The 18,481-nt window shown below is 44.0% G+C and overlaps 1 protein-coding gene across 1 annotated transcript in view; it reads right to left on the bottom strand.

Annotated features, from left to right (window-relative positions):
• Nucleotides 1–18,481, bottom strand: part of CHSY1 (chondroitin sulfate synthase 1) — a 100,180-nt gene that overhangs the window by 58,593 nt on the left and 23,106 nt on the right. The window lies entirely within an intron of this gene.

Raw genomic sequence — 18,481 nt, 5'->3', positions numbered from 1 at the left:
CCGTTTTACCCTGAATAAAGCTTATACAGGGTAAACTCAAATTGTTCGCCCTCTATAACACTGATAGAGAGATATGCACAGTTGTTTGCTCCCCCAGGTATTAATACATACTGAGTTAATTACTAAGTAGAAAGTGATTTTATTAAATACAGAAAGTAGGATTTAAGTGGTCCCAAGTAGCAACAGACAGAACAAAGTAAGTCACCAAACAAAATAAAATGAAATGCGCAAATCTATGTCTAATCAAACTAAATACAGATAAGATCCTCACCAGTTCCAGAATGCTCCCTTTTACAGGCTAATCTCCTTTTAGCCTGGATCCAGCAATTACTCACACCCCCTGTAGTTACTGTCCTTTGTTCCAGTTTCCTTCAAGTATCCTGGGAGGGTGGGGGGTGGAAAGGCTCCTTCTTTAGCCAGCTGAAGACAAAATGGAGGGGTCTTTCCTGGGTTTAAATAGACTTTCTCTTGTGGGTGTAGACCCCCCCCTCCTCTCTCCTATGCAAGTCCAGCTCCAAGATGGAGTCCTGGAGTCACCTGGGCAAGTCACATGTCCCTGTATGACTCAGTCTTTACAGGCCAAAGCCATTGTCCACATGGTATTTTGTATGTCTCCAGGAAGACTTCTTATGTGGATTGGAGCATTCCACGATGCATTGTTCCCAAAGTGCTTCCTGATCAGGTACTTAACCTTGCGAATCCCTTCCTAAAGAAACAGACCAAATGCCTCACAAAGCTTACTTAGAATCCAAGCAAGTATACAGCCCATATTCTTAACCTCAAGTAGAAAATGATGTATGTGTCCAAATAGGATGAATAGATATAGTAGACCATAACCTTTACGGAGATATGTTACATGGCACAGGCAGCAAAAAACTTATGCCAGTTATGTCATATATACATGTATAAGCACCCCTCCCCCCATAAAGCCTTATGGGGTACATTGTCACATGCCCAACTACTGTTGTGATGGACAGGTATCAGCTTGCTCAGAACTATACTAGTCAGAAAAGCAGCCTTCATATTTTCACCATGGCAACGTCTGTGCAAGTGCACTATTCTAGGAAGCAGAGGGGTCTATCCTTTTCCCAGGGACCCTTGCCGCCTATGTACCTTATTTATTAAGAATTTTTCCTAGGACTATAGTCATTTTTCCAGATCTCAGGTTCCCTATCATTTGAGAAACTCTTCTCAAACGGCTCTATCTAGAGTTCCCTTATCTTTCCACGCATCTTGATCAAACAAAAGCTGGTCTGTATGTTCAAGAGATACTTCAGTTAGGAGCCTGTTTTCCATCATTTATGCATAAGCCACCAGCTTTTTTCAATTTAGTCATACTTCCCTTCATCGTTTCCTATTCCTTAGCACTATCTGTTTGTCCACTGTACAGATCTCTTGATGGACCACAGCTTTCATAAAAGCCAAACATCTCATATATAGAGCACAGTCTGGCATATAAAAATCAACTCATAATAAAACAGAGGCTTCCAATAGGGGGAAAGCATGATAGATGAGCAAAGCCTTAATAATGAGAAGTCCAACATTATCAGTTCTGTGAAGAATGTATGAAAATTGCTGTAAAATTTTTATGAAAAAAATCTGACTCTGTTTTCCCCACTCACATTTTACTGTTGTCTATTGGGTGTAAAGGGGTTAATTTCTTTCTTGGGACAGGGAACTGAGTAAGAGTCCAGTAGGCAGGTCTGGGCTGGAATGAACAATTTATCAAGAACTGTCAGCATATAAATGGGAAAAGCCAAGGGAAGGAGAACATGCAGAAATAGTCTGACTGCAACTGGAAACAAAGGACTGAAGTGTGAACACGTGAACATAAGAACTCTGCTGACTTAGCAAAGGAGATAGAGAGAGATGGATGAAATCTTGGAGGCTCTGGACCAGGGGAGCAGATAATACTGCCAACATGGACGCGTATAAGCTTTGCTTTTCCATTCTAACCCAAGCATCCTTAAACTCTATATTCCAGATAACTAATAAGTGCTGACTTGTTTTGAAAAGGCTTGTCTTGTTTTGCTACAAAACAATGGTTGTTGGGTTGCTTCCCAGAAAGGTGAAGTCTCTAACAAGAACTGGAGCTCTTTTGAACTCACTAGAACAGCCATAGCAAGAAAGAGGGGTATTAAAAACAGTGTCCTAATCTTGGACTATTGGAGGCACAGGGCCTAGCACTAAAAGGGGTACCCTCCTAGAGAGGCTGTCTAAAAGTCAGAGGCAAAGCACACCCCTGTAGATCCATGACAACCCCTTACATATTTTCCTAAACATCTTTAGCAACACTAGAAAAAGCAGACGTGTCTCTACCTTGCCTCCCCATCCACTTCCACTTTGCCTAGGCCCAAGCCAACCTCTTTAAGAAAGGATATTAAGTCATTAGACTACAAAAAACTCTTGGCTCAGCATGATATTCAGACACTACCTTACTGCAGCACTGCCCTTTGGAGACTAGTATAAAGCAGGGGAAATTTAAGCAGAGGGGAAAATGCCAAAAACATTGAAACAAGGAGTTTTAATTAAAAGCAGCTCTGCTCTGCCACCAACTGAAAGTTGAACTTCACACAAGATTGAACATCTCAGCCTGAATAGGGAAGTCTCCTCGAAGAGAATTAAGGTTCCCAAGACACAACTTAAAAGGAGAAAAGTGTGAAACAATATTAATGAAGGCTATTGGACAGCACACACAAAGGACTGCTGTGGGCTTGTGTAGTCAAGTAGAACATTGCTGATAATGTTTGCCAGAGCCCAGCAAGCAAATGGCAAAAATCTCAGGATCCAATGATTTGGCAGTGACCTCAGCATTTCTTAAGAAAGGAGGGTCGCGCTGTCTGATCCTTCTAGGCAATCTTCCTCCCACCCCCAAACAAACAAAACCCATTATATCTTTGACATTTTTGAAGTGATTTATGATTTTATTTAAGATTTATGTCATAATAATTCTGAGCTGCAAAGTGCTCAAATATTCATTCAGCTTCAGTTTGGAAAAGCTAAGCTTTTGTGCACCATTGTCTTATGCTAATAGAAAAGGCAATAAACTACCCTTTTCAAGAAGCCTCCCTAAGTATAGGGAAATGCTTTTAATATAGCAAACCCTTCAGAAATAACCCTCACTAGAAACAATATGGGCTGTCACTGAAAAAAGTTTGATTGTCATGTTAATTCTACTTATGATTAAATGCTCACCTGCAGGAAGTAATGACCCAGAGGTCTAATTTTAATATATTAAAGAAGAGGGTAGACAGGCAGTGGGAAATTAAATTAATGGACAGAATCCCATGGGTGAAAGTAAGAAGTGGTAAAAGGGATGCATATAAAAGTGAAAGTCAGATCAGAATATGAAGCACAAAAAGAGAATCAAAGCAATTTGACTAGACCAGAAAAAGGCACAAGACATTTAGAGTATGTCCAGACTGCAATGTAAGCCCAGGCTCAAGCCTAACTTCCCCTCTGTCTATATAGCCACACACACATTAACCCAGATCTTGGACCCAGGGTCTGAGCCCAAGATAAGCTGGGACCCAGAATTCAAGTCCTACTGCTTTCCAGTGGAACTGTCTATACTGCACTCATGCTCTGAGAGTCCACCAGAAGTAGCCCACAATCCCACAGGCCAAATTTCTTTGTCCTCTGGACAGCCAAGTTTCCCCACACTGCATCATGAACAGAGGGCTAGAGTAATCACATTTTAGGAGGGTGCTAGGAAGTCTGGGATATGGGCAGCTGGACTTGGGCCTGAATAATTCAGTGTAGATGCTGGAATCCCAGCTTGGGACCCAGGGTTCAACAACTGCTAACCTGGAGTAACGAGCGTAGATGCTCCAGGTTAACAAACCCAGGGTCTGTTCATTTGCGTTCTACTAACCCTGGATATACATTGCAGTATAGAAATTTCAGAGGGAAGATTAAAAATCCCACCCATAAAAGCCTGAGTGGGAAGGGATAGTGGGGGAAGAAAATTAGCAAGGCAAGGATACAGGATATGAGTGAAAGTTTGCAACAAGACTAGGGAGACAAAAACAATTGCAACATGAAACCTCAGAGTTCAAAGGAAGCGAGTTTTTATAAATCCCTCTAGAGATGGAAAGCTCTATAGAAAGGCTGATAAGTGAAAAGAAGGAAACTGAAGATAATGACAAGGAGGTAAAAGTATTCACCTACATTTCCTATAAAAAGGAAAAATGTGGAGAGTCAAAACAAAAAGGTTCACGAGAAGAGTTAAAACAGATTTCAACTGAGTTCACCTATGTAATTCAATGCAACCAGACAATATACATCCAGAGTTCACAAAAAGACTCTCAAATGTTTCAGACACTTTGTTGAACATAGGGAATGTACCAAAGGACAGAAGGAGAAGCGATACAAAAAAGTAGAACGAGTGATCCAGGAAACCGAAGTAATTTAAATGTCAGTCCATCATACAGTACTGCAATAAAAAAAGGTCTGCTATTCTAGATATGCTTATAGCTACACGGAAGTAATACCACATATATACACAGCCACTACTTCAGCCCTGCAAAGAATTTTGATATTCACATAGGAGGTCTCTTACAACCCAGAAAACTAGGGGGGGAAATTTTACGAAGGCAACAAAAATGATCAAAGTGTTGAGAAAAAAGAGGGATGGAGGAAAGATTAAGGTAATCTGCTATGAACAGTTTAGAAAAAAAGACAGAAGATGACACACTAACTGTTTACAATGATGTTAAACAGCAATCTACAAGAGAGGAATGGTTGACAGATGTACCAAGGAGTAACAGCCTGAACCTAGACAAGGAAAAATTTTGGTTAGGACATTAGGAAAAAATATTTCTTATGTGGGTAATGGAATGAGTTACTCAAAGAGGCATCTGAAGCATATAAAAATAGGTTAGATAAAACTCTCCTCTTCACTATTCTCTTCAGCTTGATCTAGTACCTAGCAGACTTTTTTAATTTTATTGTATTTGTTTTAGTGTGTTTCTGCACTCTCCCCATGTGGCGGTGTTATCCCCATGCTAAACTGACCACATCTGCAAGTTATCATTCCCCTTCGTCTACTTCCCCTGCACTCTGGCTATTAAATTTAAACATACTAATAGACAGCTATTGGGCCCCCCCTACCCCTGGTGGGGAGAGTGTAAAAATCAAGCCATAGTGTTTCTTCCATCTGTCCAAATGTGGAGTTTTCCCCTCAAAGTTCCCCCTGTCCAAGACACAATGTAAGAAAGAACAATTTGCTACCAGTAAAGATTTTACATATATAAAAACTACAGGTTTTTAGGTTTACCGGTAGGTCTAGTTTTTCTACCTGAGTGAAATAGGTTGTATATAGTTTTAAAAGAGTGTTTCCCAAACTTGGGACGCCGCTTGTGTAAGGAAAGCCCCTGGCGGGCCGGGCCGGTTTGTTTACCTGCCGCGTCCGCAGGTCCAGCCGATCGCGGCTCGGCTCCCACTGGCCGCGGTTCGCTGCTCCAGGCCAATGGGAGCTGCTGGAAGCGAGGGCCAGTACGTCCCTGGAGCAGCGAACTGCGGCCAGTGGGAGCCGCGATCGGCTGGACCTGCAGACGCGGCAGGTAAACAAACCGGCCCGGCCCGCCAGGGGCTTTCCCTACACAAGCGGCGTCCCAAGTTTGGGAAACACTGTTCTAAAAGAATCAGGTCAGCAAGTTATGTTTAACAAACCACATTGCTTAGTTAAAATACTGTCTTTTTCTACTGCTGAAATACCTCAGTGAGTGCCATTTGCAACCTTAAAATGGAGAGTGCTCTCCCTACCCATGGACAAAATGCGTGGACAGGAAATGTTTTGTGTGGGTCAATGCTCTGCCACGCTGGTTCAATTTACTATAGAAGCCATTTTTAGGCAGTCATTGGGTAGTTTGTCTATAACAAATTCACTGTATTATAGCAACAGTCTTTGAAAGTCATATTCGATGGTGATTTGATTCCACGCAATTCTTTACACAGATCCTTCCTGCATGCGGGCAGCTGTGCTCCATGCCACCAGCAGAAAGTTGGCTTAGTCAGCCCTTCTGTGTAGGGGCACTCTGGGTGGCATAGTGTTTCTATGCCACTTTGCCACCCCTCCCTAGAGGAAGTACCAGGCATACTCGAGGTAAAGGGGCCATGGTCAGGGAACTGTAGTGATCCCTGGTGCTCAGCTTCTGTGGCATTGGGGAATGGCTGGACACCCCTAACTATGCGAAACAGTCCTCTGCCCCAGCTAGGTAACTGGCCTATAGTCTGGAATTAGTCGAGAACCCTTTAGAACTAATCATGGTTCAAATTCACCCCCTGAGCAGAAGTCCAGCAAATGGGCAATCACACCTGATATCTCCAAATAGAAACGCATACGCCTTGCACCTCCCTGTGCCCAGAAGGTGAATTTCACCCAGCGTGTGGAGTTCAAGACCATCTGAAAGATACCTCTCGTTATCACTTGGTGCCTGTTTAAAGCATGATGGTGTGCCACAGTTTGGGGTACCTTAAATGAGGTATCTGCTGTAAGCAAGGATCATCTGTTTGTATTCTTCCTTTTAAATGAGCACTCTGTCCCAAAACATGACAAATGACCGCACCAAAACCTGAATCCCTTCATGAATGCACTATCTTGGTGCAGAACAACTCTCCTCAGATCACCCCTACTCAGTCCTGGGACCATTCTCCTTGCCAGTTCAATCCTTTTCTCTGAAGGTGCCAGTGCTGGTGTAAAGAACTGTTCACTCTGAACTGGACAGACCATCTTATTGACTTAGGACACCGAATAACTGTTGGTTACTAACCACTTTCACTTGCTATCAATGTGACCTGGGTTCAGACAGGCAGCCGGGCGTAAAAGGTTCTGCACCCCATTATCTATCTTCTGAGTCACACAGTAAATGATTCTTTTCATTAAGAGAGAGACAAGGTGGATGGGGGAATATCTTTTATTGGCCCAACTTGTTTTGGTGAGAAAGACAAGCTTACAGAGCTCAAGAAGAGCTTGTCTTTCTCACCAACCCAAGTCGGTCCAATAAAAGATATTACCTCACGCACCTTGTCTCTCAGTACCCTGGGACCAACATGGCTACAACACTCCATACTTTCGGTAAGCATGCTTGGCTTTTTACAATTTTTTTTTTTTTTTTTTTTTACAATCAACTGTGAGATTAATATCTTTTTAAAAATTCGAAGTCCTAACAGCAGTAACCAAATTCTGTTCAGGTTTCCATCTCAGATTGATAGGGCTAAAACATTAACATGGTGCTGCCCTGCAAGATATACAGGGTACTCTTTGCTTGTTCTTTAATGTTTTCTTTTCCATTACTCAAAGCCACAAAGAATAGTCTGCCTTATGTGCCTTATATAGATTTCTTCTCAAAGGACGAGTCATTTCCTCCACTCAGATGTACTTTTTTAAAATCTGTCTCACTTCCTGTCTCTTTCCTTTTCGGGTGGCTGAATGTCTGATCTGCCAAATTTTTGGAACTGTTTTACTCACTAGCTTCTCAAATTCCTTGGGAACTACATTTTGCCCAGACAAGGTGAAATTTCCTTTTTATTCTCTCTGGCAGGAAACATTCAGTGATTAATTTAATTGCTCATTTGACTTCTAAGCAGAGACAGGATTGCAAAACAAAGTGAATTGATCATTCCTGTTTAACAGACGGGGCTTGCAACTGTACACGTCATACTAAACGTCTCAGAATAATGCCCTGTTACTGAAAACCAAGGTACATATACGCTAACAATCCTACTCTTAGTATTTTTCATATAGTACTTGAGTCCTTTTTCAGTTGCTGGGTTTATTGTTTTACAATTGTTTAAAGAGCAGATGTCTTTTCTGCTCCCAGGACATGAACAAAATAAGTCCTCTAAGACTGCAGAGTTTCTTCTTCAGACTCCAGACTCCACTTTTCAGAGTTCAGAGGATACCTACGTGTGCACACGTACTTGGTTGCATGCACACAAGTGGATCCCAGGCCCGCTATCTGGCCTTCATGATGTTTATGACAACTTATGATAGATGCAGTTCTCTTTCCATGCAACAGCCAGTTCTAGGCTGTGCGGCTTCCTTTTCCACCCGCATGAAATCTGGCACTTGGGCTAATATTTCTTGGTGTCAAGGCCACGGTCCAGAACCTCTTCTCTTTAGGTGCAGCAGGGTAAGGTGTACTACAGCTGGAACCAGACAAGACTCCCACTGTGCCATTTCTCACACTATGCGTCCAGCTGTACCAACACTCACTGGCCACACTGATCATTCATTCACCTCATAAAAAGTATCATTTTTTACTGTTTCCCTATATTAAAAGTTTTACCCCAAATTCTTCCGTTGTGCCTTCGACAGCATCTTATGCCTCGGCAGATTTGAATTAAGCTTTCTCTACCATATATGTAATGGGAAATCGATACTAGTATAAAAGGGAATACAGTCCCTGCGCTTTAGGGTTGCCAACTTTCTAGTTGCACAAAACCGAACAGCCTAGCCCCACCCCTTCCCTGAGGCCTCACCCTTGCCCTGCCCCTTCCCCAAGGCCCTGCCACCAGCTCACTACATTCCCCCACCTTCAGTGACTCGCTCCTCCAACCCTCACTTTCACTGGACTGGGGCAGGGGGTTGGGGTGCAGGACGAGGTGAGGGCTCTAACCAGAGACGAGGGCTCTGGGATGGGGCCAGAAATGAGGGGTTCAGGGTGCGGGAGGGGGCAGGAAGTTGGGGTTGGGAGGGGGTGAGGGCTCCGGCTGGGGATGAGGGGTTTGGGGTGCAGGAGGAAGCTCCAGGCTGGGGGGGGATGAACCGAGGGACTTGGAATGCAGGAGGGGACTGTGTGTTGAGGCGGGGGGTTGGGGTACAGAAGGGGGTGAGGGCTTTAGGGTGGGGCCAGGGATGAGGGGTTCAGGATGTGGGAGGGGGCAGGGGGTTTGGGAGGGGGCTCTGGGGTGCAGGAGAGTGCTCTGGGTTTGGGGGGCTCCAGGAGGCTCCATGCACTGCTCTTGCCTGCAGGCAACCAGCTCCCATGAGCTGGTTCCCCCCCAGCTCCCATTAGTTTGGGGCAGGGGCAGTGCGTGGAGCCCTGTGGCCTACCCACCTAGGAGCAGGACCTGCTGGTCGCTTCTGGGGCGCAACGCGGTGCCAACCAGGACATGTAGGTACTAGCCTGTCTTAGCGCTGCAGCACCACTGACCAGACTTAACGGTCCAGGCGGTAGTACTGACCGGAGTCGCCAGGGTCCCTTTTCAACCAGGTGTTCCAGTAGAAAACCGGACACCTGGTCACCCTACTGCCCCTCCCCCCCAAAATTGGTGTATAAATGTTTTATCAGCATGAATTTAGGATGGTCAGATTGAGTAGTGGCAGAGCTACACATGAGCTATTCAGGTCATCCCAAATGAGGCCTGATAAAGGCCCAGAGCCTCAAGTGCTCTAACTGGGCGTAGCTCCAAACAGACAGAGGTATGCTGCCTTGCAGCAGCTGAGCCTCTCACCCAAAATCTTCATAGCACATCCATCCTGTACCTTGTGTGTGTACCTTCTGCTACAGAAAAACTTCAAAGAATCTTTGAGGGGGTTTAATTTTTTTTTTTTTTAAACTGGAATTATTTCTTGTAGCCATCTGCCAGCAAAGCCTTAGTTACCATGAGTCTAACTGTGTAGTGTAGGGCTCGGAGGGAGTCATAAAAACTTCAAAAAGATCTAAAATAGCGATTATGTACATAAAACTGGCATGACTTTAAAGCCCAATTTCTTGGGCCCTTGCAGGGCTAGAATCAAGCAATGTGTATCCAGCTGGGAATCCTCCCTTTTGCAGTGGGATAAAGCCCCTTTCTAGCCCTTCAACATTTAAAACCAGACTCTAAAGTTGTGGTGGGTTTTATGCATGTAAAATCTGCTATTGGTAGCCTGTGCCTTGGAGGGGAAAAACTCCACAGTTGGGACAGATGCAGGAAGCTTTTTCGATAGGCTGATTTTACACCCTCCCTTGCCCCCTCCTCCTCCTCCCCCCCACCCCAAGAAAAAAAAACAGCCCCCAAACCCACTAATCTATCTCCAACAGCTGTCTGGTAGTATTGGAATGTAAAATGACAAAGTGCAGGTTAGGTGGGTCGGGGAGTGATAAACTGCAGCCGTGATAAGTTTATCACGTGGATTACACCAGAACCTGTATGGCATGTAGAAACACACTAATACACATGTTCAAGCATTTTATAGAATACGCACAATAGAATTTCAATGGCTATTGGGTGGCTGTAACTTTAAGAAATACTTTCCATGGTAGAAACTCTATGCTTTTCTCTCTGCTGCTGCTCATGAGTGAGTTCAGGGATGCAGAAGACTCACCTACGTATGTTGTTTCCCCAGTAGGTTACAAGGTACAACAAAACTCCCCCATGCTAGCGCTGTACCGCTCAGCTGAAAGTTCAGGGTTCTCCCCGAGAAGGGCTTTATTAGCAAGTTTAGCATTAAACCCTTTCGAGCAACGCTCAAAGGTCAGTTTTCTCCAGCTAAAGAGAGCAGCAGTTCTGCACAGTAACAAATCTATTACTGTAATGTGTCACCCACCACAGAGTAACTGACACGATAAAGTGTTTGTTAGTGAGGGATTCTGCAGCAGGCTCAGACAAAGATTGCTTTGTCTCACATTTCCTAGAAATCAGCTAGCTAAAAATCACATCCCAAGCTGTATCCATTTACGGCTACAGGACAGTCTAAACCGTTCACTGTTTTAGCTGGATTACATTAACAATTTGCCCCTGTGGCACTCAGCTGTCTGCCTGACCTTTGATAAAACAGCATACATGTGGACATCAGGTATGTATTCAACTTGAGGTCTGTGTTATAATCTCTTGTTATTTATTACTGTTAACTTGATGTATTGCCAAACTGCCTCCACCCAGGGCCTAGACACGGGTCTGAGCAGGGTAGTGATTTGATTAATATGAGCTTATTGTAGGTCTGTGAAGTCATCTGAAAATCTGTGAAGTCACCATTATTGCACAGACAGAAATAAAGTTTAGATTAGCTCCAACTGTCTAACATGTCCTACTCCAGGGGTTAGTGTCACGAGTTATTTCCCCCCTTTCCTCACTCTTCATGCAACACTGCTGCACTTGGTAACAGCTGAAAAGGTTAAAATGGCCACTAGCAAGGCATTTTCTACAAAGCAACCTCTATTCTGGAACACTTCCTTCACTGATCTGCAGAAGACAGTTTGTTGAGCTTCAGGGCAGACTAAAGCTCAGGTTTCAGTAGTAGCTGTGTTACAGCAGAAAAAACGAGGAGTCCTTGTGGCACCTTAGAGACTAACAAGTTTATACAGGCATAAGCTTGCGTGGGCTAGAACCCACTTCAGCAGATGTATGAAGTAAAAGATACAGGAACAGGTATAAATACATGAAAGGATGGGAGTTGCTTTACCAAGTGTTAAGTCAGTCTAATAAAATAAATCAGTTAACAGCAGGATACCAAGGGAGGAGAAATAACTTTTGAAGTGGTAAGAGTGGCCCATTACAGACAGTTGACAAGAAGGCGTGAACAACAATAGGGAGAAATTAGTAGTAGGGAAATTAAGTTTTGGTTTTATAATTACCCAACCACTCCCAGTCTTTATTCAGGCCTAATCTGATGGCATCTAGATGGCAAATTAATTCCAGTTCTGCAGCTTTACCCTGGAGTCTGTTTTTGAAGTTTTTTTGTTGAAGAATTGCCATGTGGGGTCTGTTATTAAGTGACCAGAGAGATTGAAGTGTAAAGCTCACTTATACTCCACCTCATTTGAGTTTCTCCACTTGTAGAACTGTGGACTGGACTAGAGCAGCTCGGGTTTGTTAAGTGCTGGACAAGCCCGTCTATCAGTGTTTTCTACAAGGAAAAGAAAAAGCACCAAAATTCAAGAATGGATCTTTCTAGATGTTACGGGCGTGAATCGGGAGTTACCGTGAAATGTTCTATGGCTGGTGTCGTGTACAGTAGGTGGTTATGATGGAGGAGCTTACTACTTTCTTCTGGATTTAAAAATCTATGAGTGAAACTGAATTGTAAAGCTGATTGGAAGTACAATACAGGAGCGGCTGCTAAAGCACCCTCAGTTAGACTCCCCATACAAGCCAACAGCTGTTTGAGGTGTCAACTACCAGGAACAGGAGTTTGTTCATGCCACACTATGACAAACCGACTCTCATAGAAATGAACTGAGGCTTCATGGACTCCAACCAGAGTAGGGTGACCAGACAGCAAATATGAAAATTCGGGACAAGGGGTGGAGGGTAATAGGAGCCTACATAAGAAAAAAAGACCCAAAAATTGGGACTGTCCCTATAAAATCGGGACATCTGGTCACCCTAAGCCAGAGTTGGATCAAGCCCTACAAGCCCTTCTTAGCATCTATCATAATGCACAGCAGGCTAGGATAACAGGGTGGCTAGAACTAACTAACTGCTTATGTAGACCCGCCGACCAGGTAGGACCTCAAGGGAGATAAAACTGTTTTGAGTCACATCTAGTCTACTATCCAGTCTGTGATGCTTCAGGGGAAGGTACAAGAAACCTTGTACTAGGCAGACGTGGGATAATTTGTCCTCCCCCCCCCCCCAGGTCTAATATTAAACCTTAATAAAAAGATAGGTCTTCTGCAACGAGGCACAAGGTTCTATATACTGTTAAGTGTTTTTGTGTTTTGTTTTGTTTTATTAAAGCATTAGTTACCACAACGCTTGATATTCTTGTTATCCATGTAGGTTACCAATCCCTCTTTGAACCTTGCCAAGTTCTTGACATCCTATAGCAGTGAGTTCCACAGGCTGTGTTGCGTGAAAAAGGATTTCTTTTATCAGTTTTGAACTTGCCACTGTGCAAATGCATTGACTGTCCCTGGTTCTTATGAATCAGTACAGAGACCCAGTTCTTCCACTCTCGCCACCAACCATGAGGCAGTAAGAGGGAACTGAAGAGGCGTCAACCCACACTGCCTAATATAACCTCACCTGAGACATGAGGCGACACATGATGCACATGCAGGTCAATGGACACTGCTATGAAAATCAGACTCTGGCACATGTACACCAACATTTGGAATTTATATACATCACTCAAAGAACCACATCCTCTCCCCAGTGTTTTGCTTACAAGGTGGGATCTGACACATGATTAGCATGTACCTAAGAAAACCTAAACGTACTGATCAGTTGCATCATTTTTCACAACCAGGGCAGACAGCAGTGGCCCTTCCTATTCAGTGGTTCTCAACTTAAATCGTCTCAACCAAGGGCATTATTTTAGAGCTTCAATGCACTGCGAAAACCTGCATTAGCAACAGTGAAACCTACCACTGGATTATGACCCAGTGTACCATAGTAGTCCACGAAGGCAGGGGCCCCTCAATAGATATGGTCATCCATCCTGTTACCCACAAGCTTGATCCAACTCCCTACCATGTTCATCACTGTGCATCGTTCAGGTACATAAGTGCTCCAAATCGGATTTGATTTTGGGTCTTGTCACTTTTGTGCAGGACAGAGTTTTGCAGCAGTGCCAAGATTGCGGACTTTTAAAGTCCGCGCTTTATCCTGGTGGTATTCTTTCTGGCCTGGGGGAGAAAGAGGTAGGGTTGATCCAGGTATAGAAAGGTTAGTGGATTCCTGTAGGTGCTTTGGAGATTATATCTGTGACATGGCAGGGAAACAGCTGGTAGCATGCATTTTTCTTAGTGTACTCTGGAAGATACTAGGTAGTGCCAGCTAACTCATTAGTACAAGTTCAGTTAAGCCTAAAATCGGATTAATTTCCCAACGCATACCTCTGATCTTACAATACATTTCTTTCCCTAGCTCCCTTCTGCCTGAGCTTCAGCTCCCAATACTAAGAGACTTCCTGCAACTGAGCCCATGTGGATTTAAGGTTCACACCTTTCCCAGCTCCTCATCTCAGCCCAAGTTCCTTGATGAGGGCACCTCCTTTTCTGCTGGCAAATATCTGCTCTCCATCTTCTTATGTAATTGTGGCCTCTAGCAAAGGCGGATAGCTGAAATGGCTGTAAAAGAAAGACACCCTAGCAACCAGATTCTTTTAGCAAAAAGCCTGGTCACCTGAAGCAGCAGTTATGCAGGAAAGAGGCCAGCAAGCATTCAGCAGACCACAGCATAAGAGAAGCTGCTCTAGTCTAGTGAATTGGCTACTGCAAACAGAATTGAAGGTTTCACCCTTAGAAAGTTCCCAGGATGTTTGGTTCTATAGCAATTCTATTCCCATCTCCAGCTAGCTCAATGTTTTTTTATTTGCACTCCACTCCACCATTTGTGTTAGTTATCAGTTCCTTAAATTTCATCCTTGCCCCCCCGGCTTCCCACCCTTCTGCTATTGACAAGATGCTGGTTCCTTGCCCCCTCCATCCTCATTTCACAAGTTTGCTCAAAGGAGCTGTTGAGATGCATTTTGATTTGATAGATGAGTGTTTAGACTGCAGACCAAGTTTGCCAGGATATCCTACCATTAACTGTGTTGAGGAACCAACTTGCAACTAGCTGTCTGGACCCTAAATCATAGGGATGCCAACAGATCAAGTCTGCATCTGCAGAGAGTCTTCTGTTTTACTTCTATTTCATTTCTTTCATCCACATCGACTTCAATGGGAGCAAAGTCAGGCCAGCACATTCTATTGCGTGGCTGGGATTTCAGTTTTCTGGCCACCGGTTAATTCGGACAGAACACATGGTTTCCTGGAGCAAGAGGAAGAACATGTTTGCTCAAGTTTCTCTTAGTGTCAGCCCTGACTATGGAATTTTAATTGAAGTAACTAGAAAAGGAGGAGTCAGGACCCCCTGTACTCTAATTCTTGCCCTGACAGAGCCTCCTTTGTGCCCTTGGGCTAATCACTTAAACCCCTTTGCAAGATCATTGTAATTATCACAGAGGTGCAGTAAGGAAAAGGTGTTTGCAAAACACTTTCATGCTGAAACATTTGATAAAATTCCAGACACAGGATTACAACTCCTCTCAAAGTACAAATGGATCTTTTCCCCCAAGTTTCTTGGCGGTCAGGGTTAAAACTGGACTCCTTCAAGCTGACTTGAACAACGCACAGCATTAGACCATCTGAAAGTGAAATACGTTTCAGCTTCTCACCATCTTGTGAAAGAGGCCCACTACATGCCTGAAGTCTGATCAGTTGAGACATCTGAAGGATTTTCAGTGAGTTAAAGAGGCATAGTAAAAACTGGTAAGATGTTCTGTTCTCCCTATACTGGAAGAACATTTCTACAGGAGAATAGAGCAAGGGTCATCCAAATAGCTCACAACAGAACCCCGCACAGTCCCTATGTGTGGTGCAGCATTACAGAACTGTAGTGTGCACATGATAGATGTAGCACCCTTCAGGGATACAAATACAGCAATGGTAATGGAATGTACCATGCATCAATCACAAAATAAAATGGGGCAGTAGGTCTCAAGTAAACAGTGTCTTTTCTGCCTGTAACATTCACTCTATGAACCACTGAACAGTCTCTTGCACTGTATGAAAATCTGCGTGGTGCACTGCTAACAGAAGTGAAGGAAACCTTGGTCTCCAAGAACCCACCCATCACATACCTCTACCCCGATATGACGCGACCCGATATAACACGGGTTCGTATATAGTAACCCCAGGGCTCCGGCAGCGGGGCTTGGGCAGCGCTTTAAAGGGCCCAGGGCTCCGGCTGCTGCAGGGAGCCCCGGGCCCTTTAAATCACCGCTGGAGCCCTGTAGCTCTTACCCCGGGGATCTGGCAGCAGGGCTCAGCCAGCAATTTAAAGGGCCCGGGCTCCCCGCAGTGGCCGGAGCCCGGAGCGCTTTAAATCCCTGATGGAGCCCTGCCGCCGCTACCCTGGGGCTCCGGCGGTGCTTTAAAGGGCTTGGAGCTCTGGCTGCTGTGGGGAGCCCCGGGCTCTTTAAATCACTGCTGGAGCTCTGCTGCCGCTACCCCGATATAATGGGGTTTCACCTATAACAGCGTAGGGATTTTTGGCTCCCAAGGACCGCGTTATATCGGGGTAAAGGTGTACTTCAAAAGAAGAGACACCATTTTGGAAACCTGATAAAGAGTTGTGTCAGCTAATATAGTTTTTCTACTAGTGTGGATAGATAGGTGTATTTTAGAAATCTCCTGTTGGCCCTAACCCCAAATGCTGCTCTCCTTCCATGCTCCCCCGTAATGCTCCATTCGATCCCAATCTAGATTGTCCCCCCATGCTTCCCTCTGCCTCCCTACCCCACTACTAGTCCCCAATAATCCCACTTCTTACCATGCCCCCCTTTACTGCCCTCAACTTTTGTACAGAGATATGCATCCATTCTAATGGATACAAATATAGATATCAGCTTTTAAAAGCTGGATATAGCAAGAAGGGGAGGATGCTAATGGGGAGAAGAGTACCTCCCCCTCCCACATATCCCATCCCAACTGTGCCAATGTATTACAGGATATCACTGCCTCAGAGTTCGCATATCTCAAAAGGCAGCCAGTGCTAACAGCCAGGGGGTACCAAAACAGACTTATGACTGAGCAGGTACAAAAAACCCCCTTGTGCCAACTGAAGAGGAACAAGGCATTATCTGGTTTCAAAGTAGCGGCCTTGAGCCCCTAGTGTGGTAAACATGTATTTATATAGAACATTAATTCTGGAAGTTGTTCTCCTTTTTTCTACACAAGAACTCCAGCTCTATTCCTTGTTTAATGTTACTTCTTGTTCAAAAAGATTCACTTTCAGAGCACCCTGCTTTGTTACATTATGGACGCCACAGCAGGATCAGGACCTTGGGTTGTAAGCTCTCTGGGGCAGGTGATTGGTTTCCTACATATCCTTAAAGTGCCCAAGCAAATGAATGTCACTGTAGAAGTAATGAATACACATTATACCAGTGGTTCTCAACTAGGGGTACACAGAGGGGGTACATCAACTCATCTAGATCATAGAATATCAGGGTTGGAAGGGACCTCAGGAGGTCATCTAGTCCAACCCCCTGCTCAAAGCAGGACCAATCCCCAGACAGATTTTTACCCCAGTTCCCTAAATGGCCCCCTCAAGGATTGAACTCACAACCCTGGGTTTAGTTTTAGTTTTATAACAGGCTACATAAAAAGCCACTACAATCTAAAATTTCAGACAATGACTTGTTTATACTGCTCTATCTACTATACACCGAAATGGAAGAACAATATTTATATTCAAATTGATTTATTTCATACTCCTATGGTAAAAATGAGAATATAAGCAATGTTTCAGTAACGGTGAGCCGTGACACTTTTGTATTTTTACGTCTGATTTTGTAAGCAAGTAGTTTTTAAGTGAGGTGAAACCTGAGGGTATACAAGACAAATCAGACTCCTGGAAGGGGTACAGTAGTCTGGAAAGGTTGAGAGCCACTGCATTATGCCACCAAGACAGACAATACTGCTGCAGTATCTGGGCTGTCTGAAGTGTACTATGCGTCCAGAGGAGGCTTAAGACAGTTCAGTGGAGGCAAACTAACACTCTCTCCTTCATTCCACAATAATGCAGTGGTGACATAACCCGCCAAAACATTTAGTTTTATTTCAAATAAGGGAGTTACTGCCAAGCAATTAAACCCATTGAAGGCCTAGAAGGGCTGGTACCTTCATTAGCATTAACTTATTCTTGGAGCAGTGTTCTAACCCGTCACACTGATTTACAGTTATATATATATCAAAACTTGCCCACTATTATTCATGAAGCAACTTGTTCAGCCTTCTAGAACAGATGTTGAGACCAACTTCAAGTGCCAGTGCAGGCATACTGGGATGGAGAGAAGTAGCCATATGCCATACATGCTCAGTATTTCTGAAGGTATAAAGGAAAAAGCTACTCCAATTAGTCAGAATTTGCACAGTTATGCGTCTCCCCACCCTTCTTACTGCAGTGGAGGAAGACAATTCACCTCTGAAACCTCAGAAGATTCTTACTAGGACATTTATCATCATCTTCCTGTATTATTTAATAGGAAAATGCTAGCCTTCAAGCTTCAAAATGTTTAACTAAGATCTGCAACCTATTTGTTAAGCATCAACTGTGTTCTCTGCAGATACCTGAAGACTCTCTCTTTCCCTGACAACTTCACAGACTAAAGGCTTGTCTACACAGAAATAAATCTGGAATAAGGTAATGATTCCTGATTAATGCCATGTGTGAGTGCTGTTATTCCACAACAGTGCCTTATTCCAAATTAGTTCAATCCACTTATGCCAATTCTGAATAAGACACTCAGAGTGGAATATGAGAATCCATCATGGAGTTAGTTAGGAATGGCTAATATACAATAGTTCCCCATGTAGCAAAGCCCTCAGGCCCCAATTCTGCAGTCAAATAGGATCTGGCATGGCTGGCGAAACCTTCGCTAGCAGATCCAAATGCAGGAGTGGGGGCCTAAGTAGGATAGTGGAACGTCCTCTCCAACTAATTCAAAAACCAGAACACCAACACAAATGTAGAGTGCAAACCCTAAGTGAGTAGATCAGAT

Source organism: Malaclemys terrapin, chromosome 10 (genome assembly GCF_027887155.1).
Source record: "Malaclemys terrapin pileata isolate rMalTer1 chromosome 10, rMalTer1.hap1, whole genome shotgun sequence".
Taxonomy (NCBI): domain Eukaryota; kingdom Metazoa; phylum Chordata; order Testudines; family Emydidae; genus Malaclemys; species Malaclemys terrapin.
This window is presented reverse-complemented; position numbering and strand designations above follow the sequence as displayed.